The sequence below is a fragment of the Culex quinquefasciatus genome, chromosome 2 (genome assembly GCF_015732765.1).
Source record: "Culex quinquefasciatus strain JHB chromosome 2, VPISU_Cqui_1.0_pri_paternal, whole genome shotgun sequence".
NCBI lineage: Eukaryota > Metazoa > Arthropoda > Insecta > Diptera > Culicidae > Culex > Culex quinquefasciatus.
The window spans coordinates 182,601,127-182,616,021 of record NC_051862.1 but is presented as its reverse complement, the minus strand read 5'-3'; the positions used below and the strand labels follow the sequence as shown (position 1 = coordinate 182,616,021).

The following is a 14,895-nucleotide window of genomic DNA, read 5'->3' as shown; positions in this document are numbered from 1 at the left end:
TTTAAACCAAATTATGTTTAATTTTAAAAGCATTCACTAAGAATGTAATTTGATGTTTGTCTGATTTTACAACATTTTTTGCGGAGTATCCTCGGGAGTATTGACTCAGAATCAAATTCTAAACAAATGTCTGTGCGCCTGTCTGGATGTGAGTCCGTGCACCCAAAAAATGCACTCGATTATCTCCGAACCGCGCGGGTAATCGGCCTCCCACTAACATTTTCACACAAGATCCTCTGTAAATACTCTTGCATAGCTTTAAAAAATTGTAATTACAAAAGCCGACTCGGTCCTAACCAGGTCCCAGTAGAGAGCCTGGAGCATATTAATAAGCTCCAAGCTCTCTAGGTCCCAGTACCGAAAAGGACCTAATAAAAACAATTTTATGAAAAAAAATCTCCGAACTGGCTGAACCGATTTTTACTGTATACTCAACCCCCGGTGGTTGGAAAGTTTTTCGTTTGACACTTTTTTAGTTAGGGAAACAGCCTCTAATGTTGGCAGGTCAGAACTTTGACATTCAATTAAAGCTAATTAAAAGTGTTTTCAACAGAAATCGAGTGATAAATAGCTCAATAAGAAGTGAGCAAGCAAGTTTCTATCAAAAGTGTTCCAAAATTAGTTGTTTAAATAGTGAAAATTAGCAAATTGGATGGAGTTAGGAGCGAGTGCTTAACCTGCCAAACATACGAGAATTTCCCCTAGTACCCCGTTGGTTGGTCAAAGTCAAACTAAAAAGTGACAAACTGTCACTTTTTACACGGCGCTCACGCACACTATCAAAACAAACGTTTGGTAGTGCGTGTGAACTACGTGTAAAAGGGGAGTCAAACTAAAAAGTGACCCCGTTCGTTTGACAACAGTTGGTGTCAAACCATCGGGTTTGAGTGTATTGGTATCATATGATCCGTCTTGGGGTCCCACAAGACCCTAGTTAATATTATGAAGTTTAGAAAAGTACTTAAAAGTTATGCTAAAAAAAACGATTATGGTTAAACTCCAGAAGATTGTAAAAAGGGTGGTTTTTGTCAGAAAACACGGCTTGTTATATATTTTTAGGAGGGTATTTGAAAGATCTTTAAAATAAGCCTAAAACATCGAAGATTTGAGAACGATATCAACAGTAATAAGCACTTAAGTGCTATTTATACACTTTTTGAAGTCTGTTGTAAAAAGTTAAGTCGTGTAACAAGATAGTACACAAGCGACGATGTACTATATGAATGTGAGGAAGGCATCAACCTCGGGTCATTCCATCTGAAGTGAAACATCATTTAAAAATGATCTTCTCCGATCCTTCAAATCAAATTTAGCAGGGCTATTGATACTATCAAAAGATGCATGAATCCCGAATTTCATCCAAATAGAACCACTCCCACCTTTTTAGTACCTCCCCAAAAAACCAACTTTTTGGCGATTTTTGAGCAAACCTTAATCTTAGAAGATCGGTCAAGCTCAATTTTGATGGAAATTGGACGTAGAATCTATTTCCGTGATAAAGAAGTACACAGTCGTGCTGATCAATAGCTATGAGAAAAAGTCAAACCAATCCGGGATATTTATTATACATTTTATAATGATGTGTTAAGATTTTTTTTATGTTTTTTGGAACCAAAACATCAAACCTCGTTTGACCCCACTTCCCTTTGACGTAGAGGGCTCATATTTGGGTCTCGTGGCGCAGGGGTAGCGGCTTCGGCTGCCGATCCCGATGATGCTATGAGACGCGGGTTCGATTCCCGCCTTATCCACTGAGCTTCTATCGGATGGTGAAGTAAAACGTCGGTCCCGGTTTCTCCTGTCTCGTCAGAGGCGCTGGAGCAGAAATCCCACGTTAGAGGAAGGCCATGCCCCGGGGGGCGTAGTGCCAATAGTTTCGTTTTTTCATCTCATGTAGGGGAGAGTGGGGAGACTTGATCCCCGGGGAGACTTGATCCCAAGCCTTTATCTCGTCAGCATGCGGGTAAAACAATTAGCTTTGTTCTAGATAATTGTGTGAAATTGACTAAAACTCATTGTAGAAAACAAAGAAAAAAATTAAAAAATGTTTAGATTGAGTTACACACATTTTTCTAAGAAGTACTGCAAAAAACTTCCAAGAGATCTTTTTTCTTTGTTTTGATAAGTATAGAAAACACTCAAAAATTATTCAAAAAAATATTTTTTATACATGAATTGTTTGATAAACATATCAACTCCGAAACCCTTACGCATTTGACGTTAAATTTATCGTCATACTATTTTTACAATCAATTGTTTAAAAAAGTGCGTTTAGGGAGACTTGATCCCTGCATTTTTACAGTCACTGGAATCAGCCTCAAGATTGAATAATTGGGCTGGGTTTTCCTACATAGCTTCCTTTAATATAGTTGTACATAACTTACTGCAGTTTGAACCATTTTTCAAAAGTTTTGTGAACAAAAAATAACAGCTTTTGTAAACATGCTAAATTTTGGTCTTAAAAAGATAATTTTAAGTTTTTAAATACTTGTTATATTTTGAACACAAACGTACAGGTTTAATGTGAAATTGTGTAACTTATAGAAAATTAAAAGTTTTGATGAATAAGAAACATTTTGCTTACGATTTCTTCAAAATTTTGATAGGGGGATCAAATTACACCCAACATTTTGAAAATGCCGGTTTAAAATATTTTTTTAAAACGCTTGGCATGATTCGAAGAGTTTATCTGATGAAGTGCCCTTATCAGCCAAACATAGTTGAATGTTTAAGCTTTCTATTCATGCAAAAAGTTCATAGTTTTGTGAGAAATTGACAGAGTTATGTGCGATACAAAAAAGGGGATCAAGTCTCCCCACTCTCCCCTATAGACAAACGCTGAAAGTTTCATCCAATTCGGAGCACCTCTATACGACCTGTTCCACATTGGGACATCAGCCGGAAACCCATCCTCGATTTTGTTTTCTTCTGAAACTGGTATATCTCGAAAACTACAAAAAAATATCAATTTTGATATCGATTACAAATTTTGAAGTTTCGTTAAATTGCCGTCCACGTGTAGACGTGGACACCTCAGGGGAGGGGGATTTTTGAGAAGGTTTCATGAAAAAAAAACTGGATTTGAATGTATAGCTTGCCAAAGGCAAAAAATGCCTTCTAGCTTCGCATTTCCCTGGATGGACCTCAATCTGAATTCCGCCTAAAACCAACCACTTTCAACTTTTGGCAACATCGGTCTGGGTGGTCCACACACAACCCATATCATAACAACCCGTATCGGTTACAGCAGCAGCTTCCAGCGAAACACTCTCTCTTTTAGATGGCGACGCCGCTCGCAGCAGCCGGAAACGTAAACCGGAAATTGAAAACACAAACGACGCGTGCAGCCTCCGCCGCCCCAAAAACGAAAAACTGTTTATAAACTTTCCCACCCCCTCGGGCTGCTTGCGAGATCGAAAGGGGGTGGCATTTTCCCCACTCCCTTCGCAAAAAAAACGACTTTCCACATGAGAGAAAACGAACTCGCAGGAAATGAGAGTGAGCTTTTGTGTTCACGAAGGTTGGTTTGTTTTGATTCCTGCCCGCTGGCAGACGGCATGGTGCCACCGGGTCCCACGTGGTCACTCGGAAAAGCTCGGAAAACGGCATGGTCGGTCGGGTTTTTGAGATGAGTTCGGCAGGATGAGAAAAAAAAAAAATCACGCATGAGCTTTCCATGCGCTCGTTGGAGAGCAAGCTGATCTTGCCATGCTGGCTGACGACTCAGTCCTCTGATGACTCGCGAGCTGTTCGGAAGTGTTCCGTCTGACCTCCGGTGGTCCCCGCCCGTAAAAGGCCAGAATCTGGTCCAGTTGGGGCAAGTGCAGGCCAGTCTTACCTGGCAGTGTGAGTGTTTGTGGCGCTAAAGAGGCGCCTGTGTAATTTGGGGTTGATTGCTTTCTGGTAGGTGAAAAATCGCGTGAATTCGAGCGGAAAATTCGCAGAACAAACTTCGGAAAAGTGCAAACAGCGCAGAAAATTAAAAGCGCTCAAAACAAAGACGAATCGCCCCCTCCATTTTTCGTGCGGACAGCATAACCAACATAAACTTTCCCAAGCCTCCAGCAGCAGTGTCGAAAGTGATTACATAAACTAGTCCCCCAGGAAGGTAGTAATCCTTTTCGGTGGGGTTTCCCGCCAGAATGGAGGTGGTGGTGGTGATGGAGGACATGGGTTCGGTCTAATCATTATGCAGAGCACAGAAAAACGGCAAAAGTCAATGTTGGTTTAGAGATAGCATAAAATGATAAATTGAGATATTTGCGAGCGCATCGGTCCGTGCGACGGGAGATGCTGGTGGGTCTGGATAGTGGGAGTGAGTGTATGGTTTGGTCAAATTTCCATTTGAAGTATGTTTATTAGGGTGTTAATTGAACAGAATTTTTGAGAACATTTTTATCGATGAATTAGGCAAAATTCAGTATCTGTGTCAAATATGAGCAGTCGCTGCAAAACATTGCAGTTAGCTTAACCCTTTAAGGCCTGAGGGTACAAAAATTGAAATTTCCAAATCTATCCAAAGTTCATATGGTCATATAAATCATTTTTTATTTCAGGCCTGAAAGAGTTAACAAACTTTTTCATACAAAAAGTTGCTTTGCATCGCTGATAACTATTTAGGCCAACATGAAATCGCGTTGGACTCTTGAAAAAAGTTGTAGGGCATTAAACTTTACTCTTATATTTGACTTAATTCAAAATGTTGAAGCTATTATCCTAAATTATCAATTTTACATCTCTCAAAATTGGGCTGTGGAGTAAGATACTATTTTAAAGAACTCCAATTTCAACTTCGGATTCTACAAATATTGCGACTCCAATACTGAGAGTGAGTAACTGATATCGAAATCCATCCCGAAAGATAAAAATATGAATATTTACTGCATTACACCTGCACCTAATTTTGTTTTTACGATTATTTGGACATGGCTTCGGATAAAAATAAAGTGAAAACTGGAATATTTGATGAATTGTATTGGAGGCTATAGTAAATACCAAAAAATTATAAAATAATATAAAATGAGTACCGTAATCTGGGGTGAATCGGGACTAAAGTCTGAATAGGGACAGCTGTTTTAAGAGCACTTAAAGCTTTTAAATTTGAAAATGGATGTACACATTTTGTTGGCCTGAGTCTGTTCTAACCAAAACCAACCAGAAAAATCAAAATATTGTGCTCCAACATGGTTAAAACTGCTGTCCCAGTTCGCCCCATGTGTCCCGATTGACCCCGGTTTACGGTATGCTTAAAATGTGAAACATGCTACTGATTTTTTTCTTTTTTTTTCAATGTTAACAGCTTTTTTGAAACTTAAAGAACAAACACAAGATTTTTGGCAAGCTATATAAATATTTAAAAGCTATTAAGGGGTTACATACATGTCAAAAATCACAAAAAATCATATTACAGAAAATTGACTAAATCCACTAAAAAGATGATTTTCAATTACTCTTGAAAGCTTATTGTATGAAAAACATAAAAAATATGTTTATCTTTTTTTTATTAGTTTTTGAAAATTGGCCATCGTCATGCACCGGACTCGTTGAACGAGTCTTCACATAATGTTTGAGCTGATTGAAGTGTTGAGATTTCGTGGCATCCGTTTTTTGAAATAACTAACTTCGATTTAATTTTTTTTAAATTTGCGTTTTTATTAGAATTTAGCAGTTCTGTTTCAGGATGTCACATTTGCAATTCAGAGATTTGGAGCATCTTTCAACTGGGATCAATTCATAAGTCTTTGCAGAAAGGTTACATATTTCTACGATTAGATTTTGCTAGCTGGGTGCTAACTTCGAAAAAATATTTTGAAAAAAAAATAAATAAAGACTAACATTTTAAATGGGCGTAATATTCAATGTTTGGCCCTTTTAAAATGTTAGTCTTGATTAAAAAAAATTCAAAATATTGTTTTCGAAAAGATCGGAAAATTTCACGAATGTTTCATGTTTTAACATTGAAAATCGGACCATTAGTTGCTGAGATATCGAAATTAGAAAATGGTGGGTTGTTTTGGTGGGACTTAGAAAACTTCAATTTTCCTGTTTCTTTTTCTTAAAGCGGTTCCATCTCAGCAACCCGAGGTCCAATCTTCAATGTCTCTTAGACAATTTTATAGCAAGTTTTCTGAACTTTAAAAAAATATTTTTAGAAATGGTCGCTCATGGTCACTATTTTTAAAAAATGAAAAACTGCAAATATTTCACTAAAATCAAACTTTCGGTGGCTATATCTTGAAAACGGAGCCCTTTATAAAAAAATCTGTAGAGTACTTTTCGATTGCAAATTCAATTTTGCAATAAAAAATAATGTCAAACTTGTTTTTACATGAAACTTCATTTTTTTCCAAAAATCACTATTTTTTCAAAAATGCATAACTCGGCGGCAGATTTTTTGACCATGTTTCTCTATGGATCAAAAGTTGCGGATTTTTGTCCCCTAAAACATATCAATAAATCTCGAAAATCAAAAAATACGTAATTTGGGAAATTGAGTTTTTGTGAAAAAAATATTTTTTTTCTGTGTACCTATTTTTTTCTCAAAAGTCCTCAACAATACCTACAACTTTGCCAAAGACACCAAATTGATCAGATGTTTGAATATTTACATACCATTTTTGTATTGAAAGCAGCCAAAATTATATGGAGACTTGTGTTGGTGAACCAACGAAACAAAATAGCTTATTTGGTCATAGGGAAGGTCCCCACAAAGTTTGAGCCAAATCAAAAAGTACAAAAAATAAAAATGGTTGAAATCGGCCGATTTCGTAGAGAGTTGCTCAGGTGCCAATTGTATGGAGACTTGAATGAACGATCTAATGATAACAATAAATCCCCCTCCCCAATCCACCGGGAGGGTTAACTTTAAGCCAAACCAAATTTCGTACACAGTAAAAACAAAGTTGTATTTTGGACAAGATTTTGGAAGGTTGAAAAATTTAAATGTAGACTCTTTTTGAATATTTTTTCTAACGTAATGTGTAAAAAGGTGAGATTCAACAGACGAAATTTCCGCAAGTACCAGATGTACAATTATACTTTTTTTGATACAAAATCTGTCACTACAGAGAAATCTCTGTTTACGCGGTGAGTTACGTTTTATAATTTGTCGATTTCTCTGGAATGACGCAACAATTTTGCAATCTTTTCAAAGCAATTTGTAGGTTATGTTCAGAACTACAAAACGCCTTTTGAAGTTGCATTAACATTAAATGGCTTTAGAGAAATCGACGAAATAAAAAGCGTAACGCCCTCGCGTTTAAAGAAGTTTCCCTGTATTCCCAGATTTAATGTTATCATTTGTACTGTGTAGAAACATATTTTTCTTACAGTAAAAATTTCAGTTGCTAGTTACAAAAACTTAGCTAGTTACAAAAAACTAGCTGTTTTCAAGGTTTTTGGGGCAAATAAAAAATAATGCATAGTAATCGCATTGATTCTATAGGGGAGACTTGATCCCCGGGGACACTTGATCCCATGCCTTATCTCGTCAGCATGTGGGTATAACAATTAGCTTGGTTCTAGAAAGTTGGGTGAAATTTACTTAAACTCAGAAAACAGAGAAAAAAAAAATTAAAAAAATGTTTAAATTGAGTTTCACACATTTTTCTAAAAAGTGCTGCAAAAAACCTCCAAGTGATCTTTTTTCTTCATTTTAATATGTATAGAATACACTTAAAAATTTATTCAATTTTTTTATATGCATGAATTGTTTGATAAACTTATCAACTAGGAAGCCCTTACGCATTTAACGTTAAATTTATTGTCATACTATTTTTACAATCAATTATTTAAAAAAGTGCGTTTAGGGAGACTTGATCCTTGCATTTTACAGTCACTGGAATTAGCCTCAAGATTAATTAATTGGGCTGGGTTTTCGTACATAGTTTCCTATAGTATAGTTGTACATAACATTCTGCAGTTTGAACAATTTTTCAAAAGGTTTGTAAACAAAAATTACCAGCTTTTATAAACATGCTCCCTTTTGGTCTAAAAAAGAATATTTTATTTTTAAACATTTTAAATACTAAACTTTTTATATTTTGAACAAAAACGTATAGGTTTTATATGAAATTGCTGTAACTTATAGAAAATAAAAAAGTTTGGATGAATAAGAAACATTTTGGTTGAGGTTTCTTTAAAATGTTGAAAGGGGGATCAAATTACCCCTAACGTTTTGAAAATGCCGGTTTAAAATATTTTTTAAAACGCTTGGCATGATGCGAAGAGTTCATCTGATGAAATACCCTTATCAGCCAAACATAGTTGAATGTTTAAGCTCTCAATTCATTCAAAAAGTTCATGGTTTTTTTTGAGAAATTCACAGAGTTAAGTGCGATACAAAAAAGGGGATCAAGTCGCCGCACTCTCCCCTATCTGATTTAATAAAAAAAGGAAAGGAACTTTTTAAAGGAGTGAATAATATATACAAATGCAAATTTTTGAAATTTATAAGGAAAATAATAACAACAAACTGTTCACATGAGTTTAACCTTTTTCAAGCTTTATATTTTTAATATTTTTTTCCATTCTTTTGCTAGTGTCCTTCCCACTGTTCGAAATGGTGCCAAAAGCTGCGCATGTTCCGAAAAATGTTGCCAGCCTCTTTGTGCCTCGGCTCGGTGTGTGTTTTGTAGCTTCTACATGTTACGATTATACTTTTCCGTGCTGTTGGTTTTCCAGCGAGCTTTTTTTTTGTGCACTTTTTATTTCATTCCCTCCTCTCTCTACCTACCAAAAAAAAGTCTCACAAAAAAAATAAAAAGTTCTATGTTTGGACAGCCAGTGATTAAGTGGCATGGAGATTTTCAGAGCTGACGCGCGGCCAACAAGGTTTTACGTTTGAATTATGGCGAAAGGGGATCTTCCGGTGGCGGTGTGCTGCTGTTTGTTTTGCGAATGTGCTGAGCTGTGTGTGTGTGTGCAACATTATGGTAGGGGCAGCCTCGTAGCCTAGCATATGCAAATGGGCCCCTGAGAAGTTGTTATGCTAAACAGCTTTTACGTGTAGGTATTTTTGGTTTTTCTTTTTTTTGTGTGTTTGCGAGTGCGACCGACGAAAGTTATTATGACTGTTGATGGGGGCAGGGGGTGAGAGTTAAAATGCTCAATGACTGTGCAGGATGAAGTCGTTAAGTGTCGCGTCCTTCTTGAGAACGGTTTGAAGGAACTAGGCACCTGACTTGGTTGATTTTTTTTGTTTTTTTTTTATCTTGACGTTTTTCTATATTATACGGAAAGCAAAAAAAAATATTGAGGGCACATTTTTAAACTTATATATTTTACAAAACACTTTTCCAAAAATGATACGCAATGGAAATGGTCCAAATTACCTTAAAAAGCTTATAAGTGAAATGCTTATGGTTCATTTCATGCCTGAATCATTTTTTTGTCATAAAATTGAACTTCTTTTGTACAAAGGGTGACATTAAAAAAATCGACATTAGGGATCAGGGGCGTCGACTCTGGGGGCACGGTGTCCCCCCCCTAAAAATTGAAAAATAGGACAAGGAGGCCAGTCCATACCCCCCCCCTCCTCCCTTTTCCCATAAATATTGGAAGAAAAATATTGTGATTTCACATAGTAAAAATAAAATTTGAAAGATGTAATAAAAATTATTATTGACATTGTTTGACAAAGATACAATTCTGGCAAACTAATCCGTTATGTTATAATAGAGAAATTCTCACCAACACGTTTTTTTATTTTAATTTTTTTATTTTTTTATCCACCTGAAACTTTTTTGATGCCTTCGAAATTCCCAAAGCAGCCATAGGCGCATCATTAGTTTGTCCATATAATTTTCCATAAAAATTTGGCAGCTGTCCATACAGAAATGATATTTAAAAATTCAAAAATCTATATCTTTTGAAGGAATTTTTTGGCTTTCGCAAAGCTGTAGGTATATACTATACTGAAAAAAGGTGCAGGTGGTTATGTTACACATGACCAGTATGACAAAGAACTTTGCAAGATGATTGTTGAAATTTTCGATTAGAACGTCCGGTCCAAATTTCCCCCTTATAATTACCGTCCTCTCGAACTAAAGGGACGGAAATTGCTGAAATAGAAATCGAGGTGAAATCAATTGACTTTCCTTCACCACTCGAAAGTTATCAAGATGCGGGAATGTTTTTGCAAGGCTGTTGCAAGCAATCGGCGGCAGTAAAGGAAATTTGAACAGCAGACATTAAATCTGCCCTTTACAGGGCTCTAATTGATTACGAGATCAAAATCAAACCATCCACATTAACGACCCCCGGGTATTTTGTGGTCTCTATTGCAAGTTTCTGTTCGAACCTAGGAGTCCGAATGCTTGAATGGGGAGAGCACCCAAACCTCTTTCTATTCCAAGGAACCTTTCACCTGAGTGTTTGAACTGACGACCTTTGAATTGCGAGTCCAACTGCCGCCAGCGATTCCACCGGAGTAGGCTTGGTTTGATGTGTTGTTTGTACTTATGGCATGGAGACGACTCCTACGCCTGGAATGACTTAACGGCCTAACAACCAAGGACGGTTCCGACATTTTTACTTCCTCATCCGATGGAAGGTTGCAGCAGATGGGAATCGAACCCAGAATCATCCGCTTACAAAGCGGACAGCGTAACCATTCGGCCACGCACTGCCACGAGATTACGAGATAGTTATTCTAAATTTCCAGAAACAGCTTTTCGCAGTGGCACAAAAAAATGTGCATCGCAGTAATCTATTTATTATATACTTCCTGCCTAATAAGCAATATATTTTAACTGCTTAACTTCAGATAATGGCCAAATGCAACAGTCCAGTCCAGCCAAATGTCCAGTATCAAAAATCATAAAGTTTGATACCCATATTGCCAGAATTCTTACGGTTCGGCAAATGTCCCCCATCGGAACATCCGTGGGGCCTCCGGCCACTCCGGATTGTGGCCACTACTGCCGAAATGTCAAATTTCATATCCAGTATCAAAAACCATAAAGTTTGATACCCATATTGCCCCAACTCTTACGGCTCGGCAAATGTCCCCCCATCGGAACATCCCCGGGGCCTCCGGCCACTCCAGTCCAGGTGGTGGCCAGTTCCAATGATCGACTCCCGCGACTGGCATGTCTTAGCTGGTCCTTGCCTCCAAGCCATCTGCTCCCGGACCTCCAGGCCGTCTGCTTCTGATGTGTTCTCGTCGACGTCCAGCAATAGAATGAATTTTCGGGACCGACCGAGCCGCGTTTTGTTGCCTCGTCGACGATCCGAAAATTATGAGGTGGAGTGGAGGTGATTTTAGATACATCAATCTCACGTCTCTCGATTGAATGATTGGGAAACGTTCGTTCATCCAACCAGCGTGCACCAAAAAGAGGGGAAATTTGCCGAGAGGGGAATTCGTCACGTAACGTTTTCGATTCGCGAAAATTTTGGATTGACACCACGTATAGAAACCTTAGGACAAAGTTCTTTGTCAAAAATGATACTAGGTATTTTTTGGTGATTTTCAGTTTCACTTTTTGTCACTAAAATTTGATTTGCCAAAAAATAAATACTATTTTAATAGTATTATATTTATAATACTATTTATTTTTTTATATGTTTTAGGAGACATAAAATGCCAAATTTTCAGAAATTTCCAGAATATGCAAAAAATCTTAGACCGAGTTATGAATGTTTGAATTTTATACAGATTTTTTCAAAAAATCGATTTATTGGGCGTAAAAAATTTCCAGCCTCATTTTTCGATCTAAAATCAAATTTGCATCAAAAACGTTTAGTGAAATTTTGATAAAGGGCACCGTTTTCAAGTTTTTGCCTTTTTTATGTATCTTTTTTGAAAATAGTCGCAGTTTTTCATTTTTTTAAATGCGAATGTTTGCCCACTTCTGAAAAAAATATTTTTGAAAAGCTGAGAAAATTCTCTATATTTTGCTTTTTTGAACTTTGTTGAAAGGACCTTTAGTTGCTGAGATATTGCAATGCAAAGGTTTACAAACAGAAAATTGATGTTTTCTAAGTTTAATCTAAAAAAACTAATGGTTCGATTTTCAAACATTCGTGAAATTTTTCAAACTTTTCGAAAACAATACTTTCATTCTTTTTAAATCAATACATTTCAAAAGGGCGTAACGTTCAATGTTTGGCAAGGTTGTCTGTAGAGGAGACCAAAAAATCGCATTTTTTTAAGGCTTATAAGCCCCATGAGAGCAGAAACCAGTTATTGTCAGCGTTCTCAGCCATGATAGACATGTTTTTTAAACACAGATAATAGTTTTGCTTTGCTGCTCGTCTTTTTATTAGATGTTTCTAACTTTTAGCATCCAATTTATATTTCGTGAGAAAAATGCGAACATGTTCCGCACAAAGGTGAATACAGCCCAAAACTACTAACTAATGCTATTTTCAGTTCAAAAAACGTTTTCAGTTTCAATTCATAGCCGGTGTTTTTTTTTTCAAATGCGGCGCAGCAATTAATATTTTCGACAAGACAACATCCTCTATATTGCTCCCTCGATTTCCGACCGGAGCTATCACACCGCATCCGCTGCTCTCTATACTGTATGTTTTATGTTCCATCAGAAACCATTAATCCTGATAGAGGGGGCCAATGACTGTGTCTAGAAAATTGAACGGCACAAAATTACTGTGCACTAGAGTATTTTAAAACGTTTTTAGATTTTATGATTTTTTCTAAGGAACATTTCCAAAAAAGAGCGAATTTTCGAATTCAGTTTTTTGTCTAATAATTTTGTTTTAAAAAGATTGTTCAACTCAAATGACGGTACTTTTCAGCTCGCGATGAATTAGAGGGAAAACTGGGAAACCCCCAAAATTGGGCCCGCTGAGCTGAGGAATTGAAAATATCTCTTCCTGGTCACGATTTCGATACGGTGCCTGCCTGCAGCATAGAATAAAAGCACCAAACCACCCCCTTTCATATGATGTATGATACCGAAGCTCGCTCAAACGAACAGCACATATAAAGCTCCCTGATGCAAACACACACACTCTCTCTCACACACAGGATGTGTGAACACAGAAAGAAAGCCCCGATGAATGCTTTGTAGTCGTCGGTAGGTTTTCCGAGCCGGAACTTTTGCGGGAAACATTTTCGAGAGGTGGTCGGAAGTTGAGAGAACGGTGAGGAGGGGGCGAGAAGAAAAACAATGAATTTATTTTTCCTGTCATTCACACGGCGCACACCCACGGAGGCAACCTCTCGCTTTCAAGTGGGTAAATGGAAGGAAAAAGGATTGCTTCCAGCAGGAAGAGGGGAGCTGAAAAGCAGCAAAAAATAAAAAAAGAGTGCTTCTACATGTGTCCAACTTGTTCAAATACCCACTGAGAAAGGGGGATATTCAAATTCAATAGCTATTGGAAAATCGGAAATGTTTGTTTTGAGCGAGTCTTTGGATAGCGGAATTGTAATGCTGTGAATGGAATTTCTAGCTAAAGGAGAGAACTCTTCTTTTGATCAACTGAAACCTATTCTTTACCCCGGCAAGGAGGAAATGTATTGATCGTTGGAAATTGTGTCAATATGTTGCAAACCTTTATTGCGACGTTTTTTACATTCTTAAAGCGAACATGTTTCCTAAATTCTGTTTGATTCCCATGTATTTTCTTAATCGACAAATGAAGCCTAACATTTCAAAAGGGCAAATAACTTTTATAAACATTAGTGTGTGAAAGGGACACACCCTTGCCTAAATTTTTTTCCCCCTAATGAAATGGCAAACACGAAATGTTCATGTGAATACACTCAGAGTGATTATATTCGTGAAAGACAACATGACCTTTCTTAAACTAAGTTTTACTTAATATTGAAAGAAGATAAAGTTTTTTGATTCCATTAAAGTGTTGAAAAATTGGTTCGAAGATCAGAAGGCAAAATTTTTTTTCAAAAAAACATCAAAATTTCAATGGAAATAGAAGTCTAATCAACTCAAAACAATCTAAAATGCCTTTTACTGCATTAATAATCTTATTTAGCTTGTTTGGGCTAGCATTATATTTATATTTTGAACTTATATAAAATTATATATTCTGCACCGAAGAAAAAAAAATCTCCCAAAAAAGTTTTTTTGACAATACTTAAAAATTTATGTATTATGCATTTTGAAACACTTCTTGCATTCAAATTTTGAAACAGTGGCCTGTAATTTCAATATTTTAACTTTATTTTTTATTATTTTATATTATTAAAATATTAAAATGTACATGTTTGCAAATAAGTCAAGATATCAGAGAGCATTTTTTTTTATAAATTTTAATAGTCTTAAAAAACATCGAAGAAATTCGAAGAATAACGATTTAAAAACTAAAAAAGATATAATTTTCCACACTTTATAAAATTTGAACATTTTGTAGAATAGTTGAATATATGTGCACAACAAAACAACAAGTTTTTTTTTGTACAGAAGATTTGGATCCAAAAGTTTATTCAATAAATGTTAACATGTCTATTAAACTTAAAAAAAATGAAACGATCAAGGATATAAGATTCTTTAAGTAAATGATATTAGGGTAATTAGTTGTTGGCGATAAAAAAAATAACAATAAAATTTTAAACAAAACATAATAAAAATAAATGGAATAAACACATTTTTTTTAAATTTATATTAGTTTTTTTTTCTTATAACAAAGATCTATGAATCTTATTTTCTAATATTTGTATATTAATTTGTTTACCGTAAAAGAACCTAATAAAAAAATAATGAAAAAAATAGTTTGTTTTATCAACTCTTATCAAACATTAATTCAGGCCCGCCGCTGCTTCAGAAAAATCAGGTCCGACCCGCAGAGCCAAAAGTTTGGGCACCCCTGAGCTAAACCAAAAGAAAAAGAAAGCGAAAAAAGTTTTTTTTTTGCAATTCCGTCGTGAAACTACTTACTTTTCCTGTCATTCTTGAACGACGAAATAGC

General features: G+C 36.2%; 1 protein-coding gene across 4 annotated transcripts in view; it reads left to right on the top strand.

Moving 5' to 3' along the window:
- Positions 1 to 3,730: 3,730 nt before the first annotated feature.
- The window catches only part of LOC6041536 (locomotion-related protein Hikaru genki), a 38,231-nt gene continuing 27,066 nt past the window's right edge, over positions 3,731 to 14,895 (top strand). For all 4 annotated transcript variants that reach the window (XM_038253248.1, XM_038253246.1, XM_038253247.1 and 1 more), the window contains exon 1: positions 3,731 to 3,903. The gene's annotated coding sequence lies outside the window, so the exon portion shown is untranslated. The remainder of the gene's footprint in view (positions 3,904 to 14,895) is intronic.